This window comes from Myotis brandtii, unplaced genomic scaffold (assembly GCF_000412655.1).
Source record: "Myotis brandtii unplaced genomic scaffold, ASM41265v1 scaffold79, whole genome shotgun sequence".
NCBI lineage: Eukaryota > Metazoa > Chordata > Mammalia > Chiroptera > Vespertilionidae > Myotis > Myotis brandtii.
In genome coordinates this window covers 762,927-771,113 of record NW_005371173.1, presented here as the reverse complement: position 1 = coordinate 771,113, position 8,187 = coordinate 762,927, and positions in this window count along the sequence as shown.

The window sequence follows — 8,187 nt, the reverse complement described above, 5'->3', positions numbered from 1 at the left end:
GAAGAAGAAGAAGAAGAAGAAGAAGAAGAAGAAGAAGAAGAAGAAGAAGAAGAAGAAGAAGAAGAAGAAGAAGAAGAAGAAGAAGAAGAAGAAGAAGAAGAAGAAGAAGAAGAAGAAGAAGAAGAAGAAGAAGAAGAAGAAGAAGAAGAAGAAGAAGAAGAAGAAGAAGAAGAAGAAGAAGAAGAAGAAGAAGAAGAAGAAGAAGAAGAAGAAGAAGAAGAAGAAGAAGAAGAAGAAGAAGAAGAAGAAGAAGAAGAAGAAGAAGAAGAAGAAGAAGAAGAAAAAGAAGGAGAAGGAGAAGGAGAAGGAGAAGGAGAAGGAGAAGGAGAAGGAGAAGGAGAAGGAGAAGGAGAAGGAGAAGGAGAAGGAGAAGGAGAAGGAGAAGGAGAAGGAGAAGGAGAAGGAGAAGGAGAAGGAGAAGGAGAAGGAGAAGGAGAAGGAGAAGGAGAAGGAGAAGGAGAAGGAGAAGGAGAAGGAGAAGGAGAAGGAGAAGGAGAAGGAGAAGGAGAAGGAGAAGGAGAAGGAGAAGGAGAAGGAGAAGGAGAAGGAGAAGGAGAAGGAGAAGGAGAAGGAGAAGGAGAAGGAGAAGGAGAAGGAGAAGGAGAAGGAGAAGGAGAAGGAGAAGGAGAAGGAGAAGGAGAAGGAGAAGGAGAAGGAGAAGGAGAAGGAGAAGGAGAAGGAGAAGGAGAAGGAGAAGGAGAAGGAGAAGGAGAAGGAGAAGGAGAAGGAGAAGGAGAAGGAGAAGGAGAAGGAGAAGGAGAAGGAGAAGGAGAAGGAGAAGGAGAAGGAGAAGGAGAAGGAGAAGGAGAAGGAGAAGGAGAAGGAGAAGGAGAAGGAGAAGGAGAAGGAGAAGGAGAAGGAGAAGGAGAAGGAGAAGGAGAAGGAGAAGGAGAAGGAGAAGGAGAAGGAGAAGGAGAAGGAGAAGGAGAAGGAGAAGGAGAAGGAGAAGGAGAAGGAGAAGGAGAAGGAGAAGGAGAAGGAGAAGGAGAAGGAGAAGGAGAAGGAGAAGGAGAAGGAGAAGGAGAAGGAGAAGGAGAAGGAGAAGGAGAAGGAGAAGGAGAAGGAGAAGGAGAAGGAGAAGGAGAAGGAGAAGGAGAAGGAGAAGGAGAAGGAGAAGGAGAAGGAGAAGGAGAAGGAGAAGGAGAAGGAGAAGGAGAAGGAGAAGGAGAAGGAGAAGGAGAAGGAGAAGGAGAAGGAGAAGGAGAAGGAGAAGGAGAAGGAGGAGGAGGAGGAGGAGGAGGAGAAGGAGGAGAAGGAGAAGGAGAAGGAGAAAAAGGAGGAAAACTGCCAACCAACAACATCTGAGTTTTATGTATGATGGAGAGATATTGACTGCTCAGTTCCAATTCCAGTGAACCTTGGAATCGACTATGTTCATGTGGCCACCTTTAAGCCAATCACCCCAGCCTTGCTGCCAAATTTGGTCACATCCATGATGCTTTCTTCGTAACCCAGATTATTGGTTCAACTGGGGAGAGTGGAGAATAGAATTAATGAGAGGGCCCATTCTTCAGAGGTGAGCAAATGAAAAAGAAAAAAAAAGGTGTCCACGATGTACCTCTACAATGTACCTCTACCCTATAGTTACATCAATTCTCCTCACTGTTAAATCTTGGCAGAGGGTATAGCATAGAGCCTTTCATCAATGAGATTAGGGAAAGACTTCCATAGCGACTCTCCCTGCTACTTAGGCTCACATTGTCTTCTCTTCACAGAACAGCCATAACCCTCAGAGGCATCATTTGGCCTGAGAATGAGGAGACCTGACTCTGAAACCGAATCACTTGGTAAACTTTCTGGGACTCTGCTCCTTATCTATAATAAAAGCTTAATATGCTAATTTGACTGGACAGCCGAACGACCTTCCGGACGCCCTTCCAGATGTCTTTCCGGATGAAGCCGCGATGGCAGGGCACCAAGACAGAGGTGGTTAGGGGTGATCAGGCAGGCAGGCAAGTGGTTAGGGTGATCAGGGGCAGGCAGGCAGAGTGGTTAGGGGTGATCAGGCAGGCAGGCAGAGTGGTTAGGGGTGATCAGGCAGGCAGGCAGAGTGGTTAGGGGTGATCAGGCAGGCAGGCAGAGTGGTTAGGGGTGATCAGGCAGGCAGGCAGAGTGGTTAGGGGTGATCAGGCAGGCAGGCAGAGTGGTTAGGGGTGATCAGGCAGGCAGGCAGAGTGGTTAGGGGTGATCAGGCAGGCAGGCAGAGTGGTTAGGGGTGATCAGGCAGGCAGGCAGAGTGGTTAGGGGTGATCAGGCAGGCAGGCAGAGTGGTTAGGGGTGATCAGGCAGGCAGGCAGAGTGGTTAGGGGTGATCAGGCAGGCAGGCAGAGTGGTTAGGGGTGCGATCAGGCAGGCAGGGAGAGAGGTTAGGGGTGATCAGGCAGGCAGGCAGCGTGGTTAGGGGTGATCAAGCAGGCAGGTGAGTGGTAAGCAGCAATCAGGCATGCAGGCAGAGGCGGTTAGGGGCAATCAGGCAGGCAGGCTAGTGGTTAGGGGTGATCAGGCAGGCAGAGGCAGTTAGGGGCTATAAGCAGGCAGGAGAGCGGTTAGGGGCAATCAGGCAGGAGGCAGAATGGTTAGGGGTGATCATGCAGGCAGGCAAGTGGTTAGGGGTGATCAGGCAGGCAGGCTAGTTGTTAGGGGCAATCAGGCAGGCAGGCAGAGCAGTTAGGGGCAATCAAGCAGGCAGGCAGAGGCAGTTAGGGGTGATGAGGCAGGCAGGCAGAGTGCTTAGGGGTGATCAGGCAGGCAAGTGGTTAGGGGCGATCAGGCAGGCAGGCAGAGTGGTTAGGGGTGATCAGGCAGGCAGGCAAGTGGTTAGCAGCAATCAGGCATGCAGGCTAGGGGTTAGGGGCGAGGTTAGGGGCAATCAGGCAGCCAGGTGAGCAGTTAGGGAGGATCAGGCAGGCAGAATGGTTAAGGGTGAGGTTAGCGGTGATCAGGCAGGCAGGCGAACCGTTATGGGAAATCAGACAGGCAGGAAGAGGCAGTTAAGGGTGATCAACCAGGCATGCGAATGGTTAGGGGTGATCAGGCAGGCAGGCAGAGTGGTTAGGGGCTATCAGGCAGGCAGGAGAGCAGTTAGGGGCAATCAGACAGGCAGACAAGCAGTTTGGGGTGAGGTTAGGGGTGATTAGGCAGGCAGAAAGAAGCAGTTAAGGGTGATCAACCAGGCATTCGAATGGTTAGGGGTGATCAGGCAGGCAGAGGCAGTTAGGAGGTGATCAGGCAGGCAGGCAAGTGGTTAGGGGTGATCAGGCAGGCAGGCAGAGTGGTTAGGGGCTATCAGGCAGGCAGGAGAGCAGTTAGGGGCAATCAGACAGGCAGACAAGCAGTTTGGGGTGAGGTTAGGGGTGATCAGGCAGGCAGGTGAGCAGTTAGGGGCGATCTGGCAGGCAGGCAGAGCAGTTAGCAATGATGAGGCAGGCAGGCAAGCAGTTAGGGGTGATCAGGCAGGCAGAGTGGTTAGGGGTGGTCAGGCAGGCAGGCAAGCAGTTTGGGGCGATCAGGCAGGCAGGCAAGCAGTTAGGGTCATCAGGTAGGCAGGCAGAGGCGGTTAGAGGGGATCAGGCAGGCAGAGTGGTTAGGGGCAATCAGGCAGGCAGGCAGGCGAGGGGTTAGGAGCCAGCTGTCCAGGATTGGGAGAGGGTGTAGGCAGGGCTGACGGACTCACCCCCTGTGCCTGAATTTTGAGCATTGGGCCTCTAGTATTTAAAATAATTGCTTTGAAATCTGTAAGAATCCTTTCAATTCCAGAGCCCTATGATCTTACACTATCTTATACAGTTCAATAATGTATTAAGTAGAGTTGGCACTTCCTGAGGGTGGCATCCATTGATTGACTTTCTCTTTATCTTCCATGACATCCAGTGGAGTAGAACTCATAATAGAATCAGTAAATATTATATATATATATTGGTATATATATATTTTTAAATGTTACATGCAATAAACATTAATATCTCAAGAAAAAAATAAGTATAATAATGTTACCTGCAATAAACATTAATATTTCAAGAAAAATGATTTTAAATGTAATATTACCAAAACTGTACTAACATAGTATAATATCGCAAAAGTTGTAGGAAATATTAAAAATCTGCAAATAACAGGATTACTTCTATTATATTCTAAAATATTTTTTTCCTCTGGCTCTATTTTTGTTCATCATTTTATGTTGTTCATTATATTCCACAAATGAGTGGCATCATGTGATACTTATCTTTCTCCAACTGGCTAATTATATTTTTCTTGATGTTGGTTGTAGTGTGACTTTGAAGAATATAATATAAGAAGATTAAAAAAAGATATGCTTAGACTCTCGGCAACTTTTTGAAACATATTTATTTTAATTGGAGATAAATTAAAGACTTTAACACCTTTCAAAGAAAATTATTTTCTGAAAGTAATAGGACAACTTTTTTGAGAGCGAGAGAGAGATGAAGAAATAGGCAAAAAACAATCACACTTGCAAAACCTTGAAATCTATTACACCTTGTTACTGGGCTCTGGAGGCACATCCTCCCTTTTGGCTGTGGTTCACAGGACTGAAATACCTCATGACAACACTCCAGAGACAGGCTGAGGGTATGAGGCTCTCAGTAGCTTCACAGTTGTTCTGAGGGCTGGGTGGAGACCCAGCAGCCTCTCTGTGCTTTGTAAGAGGAAAATAGAGTCATGCTAGGGCCATCTCAGAGCCCAGGAAAGGTTAGAAGCAGTGATTGGTGAGCAAAGTAGCTGATATAAATGGAAACTGCTGGATGTGGAAAGAGGTCAATGTCAACATATGTTTTTCAGAGGATCTTAGCAGAGCTGCTGGCTTTGTCTAAATCATCCCTTGTACCAAGTACAACCTAGACAGATGGCTGGGACTCAGGTCCCAAAATCATCTAATGAGAGACCTCCAACATTCCAGTATGATACATTTCAGTACTTAGTGCTATTTATTTTTTCCACAAGATCATTTTTACCATCTAGTCTAATTCCCTCTCATTGCATCCAAATGTGATTGCATCATGGTCTCATCTTTTAACCAGCAACAAGTTGGAGAAGTAGGTGCCTCACTCTTTTACATTTAGCACAATATAGGTGTGGTGAGTGTTCAAGTATGTGCCCTTGTGCTCATGCTGTGGGCTCAACCCTAAAGGACCTAAAATTGGATTTGAGAATTTAGCCTAGTCTGTTGGATCTCTTTGATCTTACTTTTTAGGCTTATGGGTCTCATGCCCTATTTTAGATAAAACAGCAGGTATTTGGCACTTTTCCTAACCACTCACAGGAACCAAGTCCAGGACAGTTAGTGACAGGCTTTTATAAAATGCATTAAATACACTGGAGAGTAGGGTGATCGAGGGAAAGAGGAAGAAGAACAGGGAAAAGATAAAAATAAGTTTATGTTTCTGCTATCTGGAAAATCAAATGCTTTTCTAGCAGCCTCTAAGCAGAATGCATTTGTTGATTTGCCAGGAAAGCTCTTCACAGAAGAAAGCCTTAGGTGGATGGTACCCAATCATCTTTCTGATGCAAGGCATGCCTTGTTAGCATCCTGGAGATATTGATGAGGAACACCTTGTTCTTGTCCTCATATTCCTCCTCTGCATCCAGAGCCAATGTTATAGATAACAAAAGTGGCCATAATTCTTTGCAGCTGCCTCCCATCCGGTGGTGGAGTCTATTTTTCACTCATTTAAATCAGGATTAGCCAGGTAAGTTGCTTTCACCAATTAGATATTAGCAAATGTGATAAAGCAGATGTTTGGAAAGAACTTACAGAGAGAAGCTTGCTCTCTTGAAATCCAAAGCCAACATACGAATAAGCTTGGGTTATCCTGCTGGAAGGCGAGAGACCAGCAGCACAATCTCAATCATTGCTCCAATCAACAATCAGCCAAACCCCCAAAGTAGGCTGACTTGGCTGACCAACAGCCAATTGAAAATGCAGGGTAAACTCAGTACAGCTAGCAGAACACCTGGATGAGTTTTACCTAACCTGCTGAAACACAACTTAGTGAAGTCAGTAGTTATTGTTTACTAGTGGCCTGGTGCACGAAATTTGTGCACATTAAAAGGGGATTAATTAGAGGAAATATTTTAATATTGCTATTTTCCCTTTATAATAGAAGTGTCAGAGATGAAAGAAAATTAGTAAAATGTATATGAAAATCTTCCTCCTGTCAGAGTCTGGGGCACACCACGGGACCCAGAGTCAAGTCCTTGGCCACCAATGTGCGCCTCAAAATTGCATGAGACCCAGACCCGGCTGGCCCCACCCCCATTGGGCTAGATCCAGACCTGGCCGGTCCCACCCTTGTCAAGCCTCGCTGGGCAAAGTCGCAGTCTCAGGTCTCCTGGCCTGGTGCTGGGCAGGGGGCATGGCCTGAGGTCCCCCAGACCGGGCCAGGGCAGGGGGTGCCTTGAGGTCCCCCGTCAAGCCCCACTGGGTGAGGGACGCATCCTGAGATCCCCCATCAAGTCCTGCTTGGCTGGGGGTTCAGTCTGAGATCCTCTGTCAAGCCCCATTGGGCGGGAGTGCAGCCTCAGGCCCCCCATCAAACCCTGCTGGGCGGGGAGGGGGCCTGAGGTCCCCTGGCCCAGCACCAGGACGGGGGGCACACCTTGACATCCCCCATCAATCCCCGCTGGGCGGGGGGCATGGCCTGAGGTCCCAGCCCGTGCCAGGGTTGGGGCCTGGCCTGAAGCCTCCCAGCCTGGTGCCGTGGGGGGGGGGCGTAGCCTGAGGTCCCCCATCAAGCCCCGCTGGGTGGGGGGCATGGCCTGAGGTATCCCTTCAAGCCCTGCTGGGCAGGGGGTCAGGCGTGAGGTCCCCTGTCAAGCTCTGCCAGGCAGGGGGCATGGCCTGAGGTCTCCCAGCCCGGAGCTGGGGTGGGGGGCATGGCCTGAGGTCTCCTGGCCCGGAGCTGGGGTGGGGGGGCGTGGCTTTAGGTGCCCCATCAAACCCAGCCCTCCCCCCTCCCCCCCAGCAGTGTCATACCAGTGCTGAACGGGGACAAATGCAGGAGCACACAGGCAGCATGACATTAGCGCTGGGGGCAGAAGTCCCCGCCCCTGGCCCTGCCCACAGACTGGTCATGACTGGGACACCGTAATAGACAAATTTGTATATTACCTCTTTATTATATAGATAGATGTGCATAGCCTAAAAAACTACTGAATATTTTACTTTAAAAGGGTAAATTTTATCATTTGTAAATTATACCTTAGTAAAAAAAATAACCTATATCTTCCCTATGACCCAGCAATTCCACTCTTATGTATTTACATGAGAGAAAATAAAGCATCCTATATAATTAAAGCCTAATATGCTAAGTGTCCAGTTGTCCGGTCAGTTATTCAAGCAATCAAAGCATAACATGCTAATGATATGCTAAAGCCGCTCAACCGCTCACTATGACATGCACTGACCACCAGGGGGCAGATGCTCTGACCAGTAGGTTAGCTTGCTGCTGGGGTCCGGCTGATTGGGACTGAGTGAGATAGGCCAGACATGCCCTAGTGCCCTCCCACGGTTCCTCCCTGGCTGGCCAACCTCCCGCGTCTCTCCCCAACCCCGATCGTGCACCAGAGGGGTCCTTCGGCCTGGCCTGCACACTCTCACAATCAGGGCTGAGGGACTCCCCCGACCCCCTGAGTGCAAGAATTTTGTGTACCGGGCCTCTAGTATGTCTATCAAAAGACATGTATGAGGATGTTCTTATCAGCTTTATTTATATCATCCAAAATCTAGAATTGGTCCAAATGTTCATGAACAGAAAAATGAATAAGAAAATTGTGAGATATTTATACAGTGGTATATTATGCAACAATAAAAAATAATAACTACAGCAATATGAATAAATTTTAAAACCATTAACTTAAATAAGGGAGAACAGGCTAAAAACAGTAAAAACTGTTATTGATAATAAACTTTTCTGAAGCTTAAACACAGGCAAAATTAATACACATGTTAAAAATCAGAAGTGATTTTTTTTTATTTGGTATAGTATTTCATTGCAAGGGGCATGAAGAAAATTTTTTAAATGATTAAAATATTTTGAATATTGATTGGAATAGTAACAATACAGATGTATACATTTATCAAAAATCATTCAAATTTACAGTGAAAAGCTGTGCATTTCATTATATGCAAATTTTACTTAATTCTTAAAAATTTACTGTTGTTTTTTTAAA